The 14,238-nt window shown below is 43.3% G+C and overlaps 1 protein-coding gene across 1 annotated transcript in view; it reads left to right on the top strand.

Moving 5' to 3' along the window:
• Positions 1–1,271: 1,271 nt before the first annotated feature.
• The window catches only part of tnr (tenascin R (restrictin, janusin)), a 33,734-nt gene continuing 20,767 nt past the window's right edge, over positions 1,272–14,238 (top strand). The window contains exons 1-2 of the mRNA XM_056596211.1: positions 1,272–1,333; positions 2,521–2,564. The gene's annotated coding sequence lies outside the window, so the exon portion shown is untranslated. The remainder of the gene's footprint in view (positions 1,334–2,520; positions 2,565–14,238) is intronic.

Here is a 14,238-nt window from a genome sequence, read left to right as displayed (position 1 = left end):
GCTGCATCAACATCGTGGTAATGGATTCCTTCACTAATTTAAAATTACACTGACAGAGGCACCCTTACTCGCCCGTTCAGGGAGACTCAGTCTTATACCTCTGTGTGTTTGAATGTGTTTCCCTGTCTTTGGACTCAGTACTACAACCTCTGTGTCGGTCTGCGGTTTGAAGGTGCGAGTTAGCTGGACGTTTTCCTTCCTCAGTGTTCTGTCATTCTTTTGCACTGTTGACCACTTTTTTTCCATTTTTCTTTCTTTTTCTTTCTTCTATAGGTCAGTTTTTGTTCCTTTCCGCTCACTCCTTTCTTGGATTAGTTTTAATTTCCTACTCGTCAATTGTATCGCAGATATGTTTCTTGCTCTACATTTGTTCTCTTTTTCTCCCTCACAACATATCCATTATTTTTATATCACACTTTTCTTTCTTTCTATCAGGTCAGTGTTATTTTCACCTGTATTTTACTTCCTCATGCCTCTCTCTTTCTGTGTGCCCATTGAAATTGGCAAATATGCATTAATAACATTCAATCTTTTATCAAGTCTGAGAGTGTCCTTGTTTGAATTATCTTCATTTTTCACTACTGCTTAAAACCACATTTTAAACTTAATGTTCACACTCATAGCAGACCATTTTACATTATGTTGATCTTCTAGCACAATCTCCCTCCTTTTCATCTTTGGCAAAGCGCCTTTTATTGTTTTTATTGTGTTGTTGCCCAAATCAAATAAAGTACTTTATTTTGTTATCACAGTTATGGGTTAGGCAGCTATGCATGGGATAGATATCTGCTCTGTCACAGTATAAATACTGTAGTATGACTACACCGTTAAACTTTGATAAGTACACATATAATACTGTGACAGCCGTAGCAAAATTGAATTTATATTTAATCATCCCCTTGGTGCATTTCTTTGTGTGCGTGTGTGTATATGTCCTTCATGTGTGTGTGTGTGTGTTTGTTTTTGTGTGTGTTCGTGTATGTGTATGTGTGTGTGTCTGTGTGTGTGTGTGTGCTTATCCATGAAAAGAAAATGAGACGTCGGCAGCCACGTTTTGTCTCTTGCTATTACAGTTGTAGATGTTGTTTTTATGGGTTTCTGAGAGGCAGACAGATCCTTTCATGCTGATACACCCCTGTTCCCAGTTGAATCTTCCTCCGATAGATACATATACGTGACGTCATCTTTGCTCCATTCATGGAGAGGGTCAGAGTTCAGGAGCGTTTTTCTCCATTCGTCAATTCGACCTGCCGTCCCCTGGTCTGCATGTTGTTCTGTCGGAGCGTGGCGGGCGTTTAGCCCGTGCCCGCCCCTGACACACAGCGTACGCGAGGTGACTGGGATTTGATTTGGAGCTTCAATACCCGTCATTGCGTCCTGTCAGGATGGCTCTGTATTTCACAGCGGATGATTTCTCAACGCTGCCGTCTCCTGGAACGATTTCTCCAGGGTAATCGTTACTTCCCAAACCAGTGGGATTGCTTTGAATAGGGATTTAAAGAAAAACGTAACACTTATTATAATGTTTGTTGTTCAGGAATGAGGTGTTATTTTTTTTACATAATTACTGCGATCTTTTATGCATTTAGATTTCTTACATAGGATAGGAAGATATCGCCATCACGCCAAGGGGTGTTTGACTGGTGAACGTTTTCCATTTGTTTGGGACCACACACCCTTTTTGCTGTAATAAAACCAATGTGGAAAGGATTCAATTTGCAGGGAATTTGCAATCCCTCAACACAGCCCCGAAAGGCTGTCATTCTATCTCTCAGAGGGTTAACACTGAAATCCTGCCGGGGAATAGATGATTTGCTTTCATGAATACGCTTGTGTATGTGTGTCTGTCAGTGTGTGTGTGTGTGTGTGTGTGTGTGTGTGTGTGTGTGTGTGTGTGTGTGTGTGTGTGTGTGTGTGTGTGTGTGTGTGTGTGTGTTTGTCTGTGAGTGTAAGTGTGTGTGTGTGTGTACATTAATGTTTGCTTATGTTGTGTGTGTGTTTATGAGAGAGAGAGAGAGAGAGAGAGAGAGAGAGAGAGAGAGAGAGAGAGAGAGAGAGAGAGAGAGAGAGAGAGAGAGAGAGAGAGAGAAATAGAGAGGGATTGTGTGCTTGCGTGTAGCTCTGGTACCTTTTATATTATAGCCTTTAGGTCTAAAAAGACCTGAATTCATTTAAGGCAATTTATAGTGGCTGCTAGCGGGGCTGTCCCTGTGTGTGAGTGTGTATCTGTTGTTGTGTGTGTGTGTCTGTGTGTATCTGTTGTTGTGTGTGTGTGTCTGTGTGTATGTTTGCTGTAAATGTCCCTATGTTGCACTGCTACATCAAATGTATTTGTTTATTTTCCTCTGCTCTCTGGTAAAACGAGTGTCCTTGTGTGTGTGTGTGTGTGTGTGTGTGTGTGTGTGTGTGTGTGTGTGTGTGTGTGTGTACGTGTGTGTGTGTGAGTGTGTGTGTGTGTTTGTGTAAACAACAATACAAACCTAACTATTGTTCATTCTCCCCTCCTCTTTCTTTGTATAGGTGGAGAACGGCGGTTATTGACTGAGAACTTTCTTCCACTAAAGGTCTTGTCTTGCACACACACACACACACACACACACACACACACACACACACACACACACACACACACACACACACACACACACACACACACACACACACACACACACACACACACACACACACACACACACACACACACACACACACACTCATGTTTACACACAGACGGGCCTGCCGCTATTCACATCCGCCCATTGTACCGTGTATCCGGCTGTGCAACCACCACTTAGTCTTAGAAAGTGTTTGTGTACACAAACCGAGATTGAGATTGTATATACGATCCATATCTAAACATACAATCCAATGAACCGTTATACCCAAATGAGTCATCACTTCAAAGTTAACTTTGCCAAATAGTTCTCCACGTGTCCATCACTTTGCTCAAAATCCGTATGCCTTTGAGGTTTTAAAAGGCGATTCAACAGACAGCGAGGACAATGTGTGAGCGCTACCCTAGGCATCAGCACCAACACCGGAGCTCGTCTTGGAAAATCATCCCCATCTTTTTTTCCCCTTTCAATAACTATGCGAAGGGATTGGACGTGACCCGTTATCGGGCGATGATTGAATCATCCGGTGGAAATTCAATTCTCTCATCCCCCACACTTCTTCACTTCATTGTGTATCTCGCAAAAGAAGGCTTAGCTCAGAAAGGTGCGTCGTCGCGGCGGCGCGTTAGCAATACTAATGTCGCCAGATGGGAGTTTCTCGAAAGATATGGCCGGACCGCGGAGACGCGGGGACACTTTCCAATACTCTGCGGCGGCATCGGGACCGTTCCTCTCCCCTCCTACCTCCCCCATCCCCCTCCCTCCCCCATCCCCCTCCCTCCCCCATACAGATCACTCCAGTCCTTCGTGGAGGGGGAAGGTTTTAGGATCCGAACGATTGTGCTTTAGAGGGAAGTGTCATGGGGATTGTTAGAGCTCCAGACGTCTTAATGAAATACTGTCGATTAGAGGGCAGTCGATCGCTGCTGAGGGAGCGGGGGGGAGCGGGGGGGAGCGGGGGGGGGGGGGGGAGAGGGGGAGAGAGGGGAGGAAGGACAAGAGGGGGAAAAACAAAGGGCTAGTGAAAGGGGGAGAGAGGAAGAGGGAGAGACAGAGAGAAGATGCTGATCTTGAAAGGGTGAGAGAGGAAGAGGGAGAGACAGAGAGAGAGAGACAGCAAGGGGAAGACAGTGATAATGAAAGGGTGAGAGTGAGAGGAAGAGAGAGAGAGAGACAGGGAGCGCGAGCGGAAGACAGGGATAGTGAAAGGCTCGAGAGAGAGGAAGAGAGATAGACAGAGCGAGGGAAGACCGATAGTGAAAGGGCAAGAGAGGAAGAGAGAGAGACAGAGAGACAGCGAGAGTGAGTGAAAGACACTGATATTAATAAGGGTGAGGGAGGACGAGACAAGGGAGCAGACGGGAGGTGCGAGTGACAGCGGTGGAAGCCTTTGATCTCAGCTTTGTAATCAATGGGGATTACGGTCCCCGCGGCGGTGTCGGCGCCCATCACGGCGGGGCTGTCGGAGGCGGCGGTCCGGGGGCTCGACGGCGAGCTCCTCCCGGGGCGTCTCCGTGTCTAAATACCACTGGCGTCTACGGTGGCTGACAAGGCTCATTATACCGTCGGAGGAGCGGGGGAACTCAGGGTGCGGGACGTGATGGGTTGTGAGAATACCAAATTGAAATGCGAATCGCATCTTTCTCATTCGCCTTTCCGGAGCCATTTAAGAGGGAACGACATCTCTACACACATGAGTGTCGTAAAAGCCGCACTTCACGTCACGCAAGATAAATGTGTCTCGTCGTAGACCCCCCCCCCCACCCCCTCCCCCCCTATTCAAGCTTGCGAGCCCACAACACGCCATGCATTTGATTGTGTTCGTAGTCGAGGTAAACCGCTCCACTGGCCCACACCAGAGAGGCACGTTTTACTGTTGCCTGAAGAAAGAGGAAAATGGATTCAAAAACATCAACAAGGATGTTTTTTTATTGAACTGTGAGCAGCAACACACACCCATCCTGACCTAGTTGGTGTTGTTATTTTTTAGCCCGTTGTGTGGTTAATTTAATTCTCACCCAATAACTGTTTGAATTATAACGTCTTCAGGAAGAGAGAATGAGCTTTGAGCTTTGAGTTTTATGCTCGACTTCTGTTCTTTTCTCAGTGGGAAGCTTTCATCGTACGACCGCTCTCGTTCACACCTTCCTGAAGATATCCAAGTTTCTCCCTATCTCCGTGACACACCATTTAGTATTTTCTCATCCCTCTAGATCTCCACCTGACACTGATACCGTGAGAATCAGATGTTTTGGCCCTCCATTGCAGCATGGAGGCCTGAATTATTTAGCTCTGACTATCTTCATCCTTCTTTAAGCTCAAGGCTAACATATAGCAACTGGTGCTACTAGTTATTAGATGCAAAATATCTGCGTTTTAAAATCAAATAAATGAATTTCATCAAGAGGCTAACCACCGCCTATTTTAGAGTTTACGTAATAGCATGAAATGGTCAATCAATTAGATATCACAATATTCGTTTTCTTTACGCAACTGTGAAACCCATATCAACTTCAACGTGGCTTGATTAGCAATTTGAGCGCCATTAGTATGTCCTCACGTAGCTCCACCAATTAGGAAATGGTTTCTTGTCATTATCTAGTCTGATCCTTAGTGGATCAATGGTTAAAGCCTCAGTGATGTGACTGTGCTTAATCAATAATGGAAGCTTTACCAATCTAAGCCGTCTGGGATCAATAATTGGTAGCAGAGACAGAGATTAAGGTCCTGAGATTGATGATTGATGTTATATAATTTAGGATTCAGGAAAATCATTATTAAAGTAGAAAAGACATGGCAATATTGTGAATTCAATTACACTTCTGTCCACCACTACTTGAATTATTTCTTTCCAGTTAGTATTGACAGATATTGAGGTGCCAGGGTATTTTAGGCTTTTGACAGCTCAATAAAATGCTCAACTTGCCCTAGGGCATATCAGAAAATACGGTTCCACTCCTTCCTGTCAGTGCAATTTCTTATTTCAGTTTTTCATTCTCTAATGTGACAGCGAACTCAATTTCTGGCGGATAGATATTAGATAGTGCTGTGTACCGGGATTTTAATGAGAAAGTTAGTGAAACAGAAGACAATCAGAGTGGAGAATGATTCGTATGCCAAGAGGGATCCGGTATGCTCAGTCGGCGTGCAGCATTTCAAAGTCCATACGGCGGAAGGTATGTTTGATTGGGAACATTACAATGATGGTAGTTCTCCCAACCGGGTGTGTGTCATGGAGGGGCAAGGAAAGTTGAACACAAAACACCACGGTGAGGAAAAGAAATCTGTATATTGTCTTCTTTGACAACTTTTGACTTTTAAGTTTCCAACACAATTGTCATCAAGATCTTTTGCAGAACATCTTATATGCAAACGGTAATAAACTGATGAATACACATGCAGTGGCTCGGAGTGCCAGCGCCCCCTTTATACACGATTATTACTGCACCGCAGCCATGGTAAGCCAGTGATGCTGCCAGGGCCGACGGACTGCGGGGGAAAGTGAGGCAGTCGTGGGGGGGCCCAAGGCAGAGGGGGGGCCCATGGCAATAAAAAAAAAAAAAAAAAAAAAAAAGAATTATCCACCAGCCCATAGTGTTAGGAGTCGCACGTCAATTCAGCGCAGGGGGCTGGTAGGGGGAATTCGGGGGGGGTGGGGGGGGCCCATCAGTACCTCTTGTATAGGGGCCCAGGATTTGGTGCAACGGCCCTGGATGCTGCTTATGTTCCCGATTTGTTTATTTAGCAAACACAAATTAACACAAAATATTAATGATAACATTACAATGCCAATACAATGGGATACTACATATGATATACACAGCAAGACAAAGAAAAATGAGGAATGCTTTATTCACTGAATAGTGTTTATTATATATTTGTTGTATTAAATCGTTCTATTTCGAGTATAAAACGCAGTGGTGGTAGGCGTACGACAAAAATATTCTATGCTATGCCTGTCAAGAAAAAAATGTGAATCTAATTCAATCAAACTGTTGTACTAATGCCATTATAGATGTTCTAGGTACGATTTAAGAGCTCTTATTTTAGTGAATAAGTGGGAGAAATGCACTGTGAGAATATCGGTCTCGAGTCGACTGCACCTGCCTCTGTAGAATGAGCCTGACACTGACTGCTCCAGTCTCATTTCTGACCAATCAATTCCAAGATTTGTTAGGGGAATCCATCTGGCCTGTCAATCAAAGGTGCGGGAATGCAACATGATGGAGAAACGTAGGGAGGGAGGGGTGAGAGATAAAGGTGCACATTTTCGGTTGTTGATCTTGCTCTATTCTGCTGTATTCTGCTTGTTTCTGCTCTACTTTTACAACTTTTAAACCGACCACAGCAAATCAGCTTCAAGTAACAAAATCCCCTGAATATATGGATGGCCCTAGTTGGAATCCAACCCCTAACTCTTGCTGTGTTGAAGCAATACCCTAGAAGCTGAGCGAGACAGGATCAGCGTCATTCCATACTACAGTCGATTCCCGTTGAGCAACAGCCCTTCCCTCTGTCATGGAATGGTGATTGAGTTGACGGGAGACATCCAGGGACATGCCACTCCCCTCAACCATATCTACAGGACACCATGCTGGGCTCTGACTGACAGCTCGTCATGCCTCCGGGCCTTAGTCTTGTGTAAAAAGTCCCCCCTTTTTAGAGGGGGACTTTAGTTGAGTTATGTTGGCTTCATTGATTATGAAACATATAGGAGGTAATAAATACCCTGTCATTTCTGCTCCACTCGGAACGTTAACACAAAAAAACGGATGGAAAGACAATACAGGGATTGAAGACAATAAACAAATGATTTATATGAAGGGGGGCCTATTTCAATGTTTTTTCTCAGGTAATTCGTTCGTGTGAGGGAGGAATAAGTAGAGGAAAGCGAAGAGGGAAAGAGGAGAAAACGGGAGAGACAGAGAGAATGAATAACAAAAGCATCACTGAAACCGAGGCACTTGACAGTGTTTAAATTGCAAAGAGTGCTACTCAGGCATCACCGAAGAACAGCTTTTTCCATGAATTTAAAATGCCTCGCACTCTTGATGCCATTGAATCATAACAGTAGCCCCAGAACACTCTGACCAGCGTAGGAATACATTATTATGCCGTTCTAGTCTCATACTTATCAAACAAAGTCTCAAGCTGGTTAATTAAAATGCTTTTCAGAGAGATTAGTTTGACAGATGGAAAGTCGTGTTTAAAGAAACATTCACATGAATCGTTGACACGTTGCAAGGTGCTTTACTTCACTCACAGCCGTAGTGAATATATGATTTCAACAGAAACAGCACATTGTTGCAAAGGGGGTCGTAGCCAAGGCATTGTCCATGGACAGGAGTCTATGCTCAGACAGTCTTTTTTGCCCTAGGAAGGATCCAAAATGACCCCTGACGTTGGTTTATGTGTCTGTAAGAATTATCTTAATGCTGAGGAAAGGTGTTTGAATGCTGTTCTTTTCTTGTCAACGTCTCCCTTTGTATGGGGTACACTTTCCAAAGGAAATGAGATCATGCCGTCCAATAATTCCTTGCGGCAGGAGACTTTTAAGCAACGCAACATTCAGGCTTTCAAGAAAACAGGCGAACGACATGACTTTCATGAATACATTAATTATTTTCAAGCAATCATACTGATTGGATCATGTCGATATATATGTGTTGACGGGAGGGCCATATCTCTATTTGACAACCGTCTTTGGCTGATGGACTACATTCCCTTTTTTATTTGAATTCCAACCCTGGTCATCTAATTTTCAAAGGGTTTTCCAAGTTGACATGAAACCACACAATAGGAACTCACAGGGCTTTGTATCTAATGCTGTGTACTCACTACAGGATAATTAGCCCGATGTTGTGCCCGTTGTACCCCTTCCGCCAAATCCCAGATTTGTTGATGGCACTGATGATTTTTGCCAGATTATCCTGCGGTGTGGGGTGGGCTATGTTAGGATTGTTTTTTGTTTTTTGTGGGGGGGATCCCTGGTGACAGCCGATTTTGATCACGAGAGATTGCCGAGGTGTCCGACTTAAAAAATCGGGACTTGTTGGTTGTTGTAATGGAGTCGGTTAGTGTGATGTGTGCTGTGTTGGCATTAGATGAGTGTCTTTCCAAGGCAGAGTTCATTAACTAACCAAAATTGTTTATTAAGTATATGAAATAGACTCTTTGACATTTCCCGACAATATATTATGCAGGTGTCTAGTGGATACATCCCCCTCTGATAAGTTGTTGTTATTTTACACTTTAAGATCCTGTGTGTGGATCTGGTATCTCCTCCCACTCATCCCAGCAGTGGTGACTCTAGCGTCGCTTCTAACATTGACAGACAATTTGTGCGCCACGTCTAAATGTCCCTATACTAGAGATTCAAATGAACCTGACCAGTTAATGGAACAACAGAAACCTATCAGCAATCCCATGATAGCTGTCTACTACGTGTGGTGATCATCCACAAAGAACACACAATAATTGCTAATTTACATTAGCGACCCAAGACCTGCTTAAATCGATGATGTAGAAATGACTAAACAAATGTCCAAACAAAACATGCAAAGCAATACATGAATAAATAGCTTCTTGTAATAAATACAGACAATAATGAGCCTGGAACTTTAATCTTCCTAAAACCACATCTCTGATCTTGTTTGCCCTTCAAATTAGCCTCAGCAGCAGCGTTTCATAGCTGCTTTATTGATGCTAACATTGTCTGTGATTGTGATTTCAGATGTGTGATTACAGCCAACTGTTTTTACCAATGCGCTCGACAAATAGAGCGCCAATGGCTAGAAACCCAACATGACTTCAATGTTATGAGTTAAATAAATGACTATAATTTGCTTCAATTCAAAGTTGCCCCACAATCCAACTTTTAGCTCTGTGTGTTAGTCCTATCTCAATTTTTTTTTTTATTTTTTTACCAAATTGACTGGCACTGAAATGGGAAATGGCTTCTGCTAAGAGATGTCCATCGTTACAGGGCATAATATAAGAGCAGAAGGCATTCATCTGCTGGTGCACCGCATGTCTCCCTTTAGTTCTTCCCCAGCTAGCTTTTCCTATGCTTTTTTTTTTTTTCAACCAAAAAGCATAGGAAGATACATCACCTTCTTTACTCTCTCTTTTTTGGAAACTTTCCCATGTCCATTAACTGAATCCCACTTTTTATCTTCCCTCTGCTGGGGTCTTTTAACTTGTTTTCTTCCTCTCTATTTCAGTTTTCTCCCTATATCTTTACAGATATATATTTCATACATTTTTAGCCCGGCTTGCTCTTTCAGTCTCACAAGCACCGGTATGTCTCTCGGTGTCGATGATTAATTCAGAGCGCAGATGTTTTGATGAAGTGCATGAGGAGAACAACTTGTGACTATTTATGTAGCTTACGTAACAGAAGCGACTGCATGCATACACACAGGCAGAAATATAGAATAAACAGATCTAGGCAAATTTGAGAACATAAATTCATAGGTTCAGCAAGCCAGTAAAACAATATTTGATCATAAGTTTGATCATAACTTAACATAACTAAGAAATACATAAATGCATCCAAAGATTACCTTTGGCATTGAGGTTATGTTTTCTGTGAGCAGGATTTCTCAAAGGGTTGAGCACAGATGTCAACCAAATTTGGTGGGTAGGTTGGTTATTGGCCAAATAAGAATTTATTAACTTTCTTGCAAATCAGCCAAAATGGGGGCATGGTAGTGGCATTTGTCTGTGAGCGGGATATCTCAAAAAGTTGAGCACGGATTTAGACCAAATTTGGTGGATATGTTGGTTATTGGCCAAGTAAGAGGGGGCATAAGCTCGGATTGATTTTTATAACACCATCAAAAGTGTATCCTGCCTATTTTGCCAAGGGGTTCATGGGTTTTTTTAATCTCAAAACCGGGCTTTCTTGGGTACCATTGGGCTGAGGTATTGGCTCCCTCCAAGCTAGCCCCAATCTATCAAGCTTTTTCCTTGGCAGAGGTCTGTGCTCCACTGAGAACATTTTCTAGTTCAATCTGTGACTTTTAGGTTTTGAGGCCAAATAACAGACATTTTAAGGACAATCATGCTATGCAACAAATATTAGTTTAAATTACCTTAAAACACTAAAACCTGAGTATGTTGAAATTTATTCATTTTGAAATGGAATTAAGTCTCATAGCATTCATTTCATGTGATATCTCTTTTATAACCAATTTCACTGACATCGATTTACCGACGTGATAATGGTCGAACACCCACTGCGCTACAGATGTCGTTCATTTTAATTCAAAAATAATTCTTTGCAAAAGGAATCAAATCTCAACCATTCTATCCTTTATTTGTGTAGAGGCCATTTTTTGTTCATTTTGGCAGATCAAAAAAAAGAAGGTATTTTTGCTTTAGGCACACACCCCCACACAGCCAGTCATCATTGGCATCACGGAGTGTTGTTCGCTTTCATTCCAAATCCATTTGTTGGTTTCCACCGATGCTTTAGAGGAGCCCTGGGAGCGGAAGACGACCGGTGAAAGCCCAGGGTTGCAGGTGCGGCCAATGAGCATTGCCCAATGATCCAGAAAGACAAGGCAATTGGCCAGAATGATGAGAGTAATGAGAAAAGGCTTGTGTTGTAATACCAGAGAGAAATTTAGAAGAGAGAGAGAGAGAGAGAGAGAGAGAGAGAGAGAGAGAGAGAGAGAGAGAGAGAGAGAGAGAGAGAGAGAGAGAGAGAGAGAGAGAGAGAGAGAGAATGAGAGAGAATGAGAGAGAGAGTAAGAGAGAGATAGAGAGTAAGAGAGAGAGAGAGAATAAAAACTCTTTGTTGCAAAGAATAACAAAAGCGTGGAAGTGAGACGGGAGAGTGGTGGGAGTGTGAGGGGGAGTGATAAACCACATGGGAGAGGGCTGCCATGGCTGTTGTGTTCCCGTTGAGGTGGCTGCCCATTAGCCTGTGCAAATGGAGGTTGTGGCTCCCCTTCAATGAGAATATTAAAGGTAGGATAACAGAGCCACTGGAAGACAGACAGACAGACAGACAGACAGACAGACAGACAGACAGACAGACAGACAGACAGACAGACAGACAGACAGACAGACAGACAGACTGACTGACTGACTGACTGACTGACTGACTGACTGACTGACTGACTGACTGACTGACTGACTGACTGACTGACTGACTGACTGACTGAGTGCAGGAGTGCAGGAGAGAGAGAAAATTACGTTTAATCTGCTAAAGAAGCCTTCCGCTGGAGCAGGTAATAGGTATATGCACATAGAATGATTCCCTTGTTTGCTGTGATGTGACTGAGAACGTTTGGCTGAGTTACATAAAAAAAACCTGAACAAAGGGTCATAATATGATGAGAAGAAGAAGATCACCATAAAGTCCTAATAAGATGAAGAGGATCGCTGTGGAGTGTGGCGGGACAAAGAGGTGACATCACCAGGCTGCCGCACCGATTGATCGCCCCTCCTGCCCGGGTAGCCCGTCAGACATCAGGCGTGGAGGAGAGATGCATCCTGGGCCTGCATTGAGAGATGTGTGCCCTGGGTTGTCCCCTAGCGTTTAGACGGAAGACAAAGGCTTACACCACTACTGAGCTATTGTAAAAGGTAGAGATGGACACGCGTATGCACGGATGCACACACATACTGTCCGCGTCAAATCAGATGCAGGTACAGAGACACGCACACACACGCACACATATGCACACACACCCACTTAAAACATGTCTGTGTCTGAACAGACTTCCTGATAGAGTACTATGGTAATGGGTGTGATAATAAGGCATGGCAGATGGCTAGGTAAGGGGTAAGGTAAGGACTCCTCTGCTGTCCCTGTTAACCGATGCTGCAGCACCCAGCTGATTTGAAGTGTTTTGCCTCAACATTTCATTTATCTCTTCCCACCTATCCATCAATGGGATGTGATGCTTCTTCTTCTTCTTCTTCTTCTTCTTCTTCTTCTTCTTCTTCTTCTTCTTCTTCTTCTTCTTCTTCTTCTTCTTCTTCTTCTTCTTCTTCTTCTTCTTCTTCTTCTTCTTCTTCTTCTTCTTCTTCTTCTTCTTCTTCTTCTTCTTCTTCTTCTTCTTCTTCTTCTTCTTCTTCTTCTTCTTCTTCTTCTTCTTCTTCTTCTTCTTCTTCTTCTTCTTCTTCTTCTTCTTCTTCTTCTTCTTCTTCTTCTTCTTCTTCTTCTTCTTCTTCTTCTTCTTCTTCTTCTTCTTCTTCTAATAATCATCATTATAATCATATTTAATTTCGGGAATGAGTGCTATACAGGAATTCAATAAAATGTTCTGCTGCGTGTCATCCCCTCTTTCACGGGAACTTTAACACACTCCCACACATACAACCACAGAGTTTGTTACGAGGCCATTCAGATTGCATCTGTTTTCACTCATGCACTTCCAATCGCTGGCTGTGTGGAGAGCCCCCATGCTGTCAGATCCTATTACAATCCAAGCGGGTTGTACCACTGTTAAAATGAAAGGGATGCAAACAGTGACAAAAATGATACATGTGTGCTTGTGAGCATGTGAATAGCTTTCCTTTTTTTCTTCTGTGCGCACGTGTGATGGAGTTAATTAACCCTTCGTGTTTCTGCCAAGCCGCCTGGCCGCCAGTGAGCCATCAGTACATCAGTGGTGTTTTTCTTTGGCCTGTACCGACGTGCTGCGTTGAGCCAGGGGGCCTGTTCATACGTGTGTGTGTGTGTGTGTGTGTGTGTGTGTGTGTGTGTGTGTGTGTGTGTGTGTGTGTGTGTGTGTGTGTGTGTGTGTTATATGTGTGTGTATGAGTATATCTGAAATCCTACCCTGCGTCACATAAAACAGTAGATTAAGCTAGTAGTCCTGGAGCGTCTGTGTAGCCCTTAGAGACTGTGAACGTTATGAAGGGCAACTGACTTAAAAAAAAAAATGGACATGATGCCATGTCTCTGTACTGAAACTAAGGATGCAAAGACTGTGTGCTCTCAGAGCAAAATCCTTTGCTGTAGTCCCCTGCTGTTAAACGGTGAAAGAGCTCATTAGATTCGGGTCAATATTGACTTCTACAAAGCGTTTTATGCATCATTCCATGGTTAAGAGTGGACACACACTGACCTTCACTTCCGTTTTTGATTCAATCCCAATTCAATAGGGCAACTGTCCAAAAAGAAGAGAACAAAATGGTAAAACGCTTGCAGGCTTGGGTCGAAACCGTGACCTGACGACTGAAGAACAAAACCTCATGTAACTTTGACTGCCTTTCAAACTTATCCTGTGACTTTGGAAACTATATATATATATATATACATAGAGTATAAGAGTATAGAGCAGCGATAAGCTAAAGTCTTATGCAATAAGCAACTACAAACACATTACGCCGTTGGCCAATGTCCTTTGGCTGCGTTTACCCAGAGGACAACACACCATATTATATTTTCATCTCTCTGAAAAACATCACAGCAGTGAACGGCATTCCTTCCCATGTTTCCATCTCCTAAACGCACATCGAGGACTAATGAAGTTGATCCTTCCAAACCCAGAGACATCCAACTGTAGACACTTCTCTGCCAGCCGGCGATAGATTACCATGGGGGGGGGGGGGGTTTCTGTGGCCAAAGATGATGAAGAGGGCAATTCCATCTTTTTATGCA

Source organism: Gadus chalcogrammus, chromosome 8, assembly GCF_026213295.1.
Source record: "Gadus chalcogrammus isolate NIFS_2021 chromosome 8, NIFS_Gcha_1.0, whole genome shotgun sequence".
NCBI lineage: Eukaryota > Metazoa > Chordata > Actinopteri > Gadiformes > Gadidae > Gadus > Gadus chalcogrammus.
The sequence above is the reverse complement of the archived record's forward strand: the minus strand, read 5'-3'. Positions and strand labels throughout refer to the sequence as shown.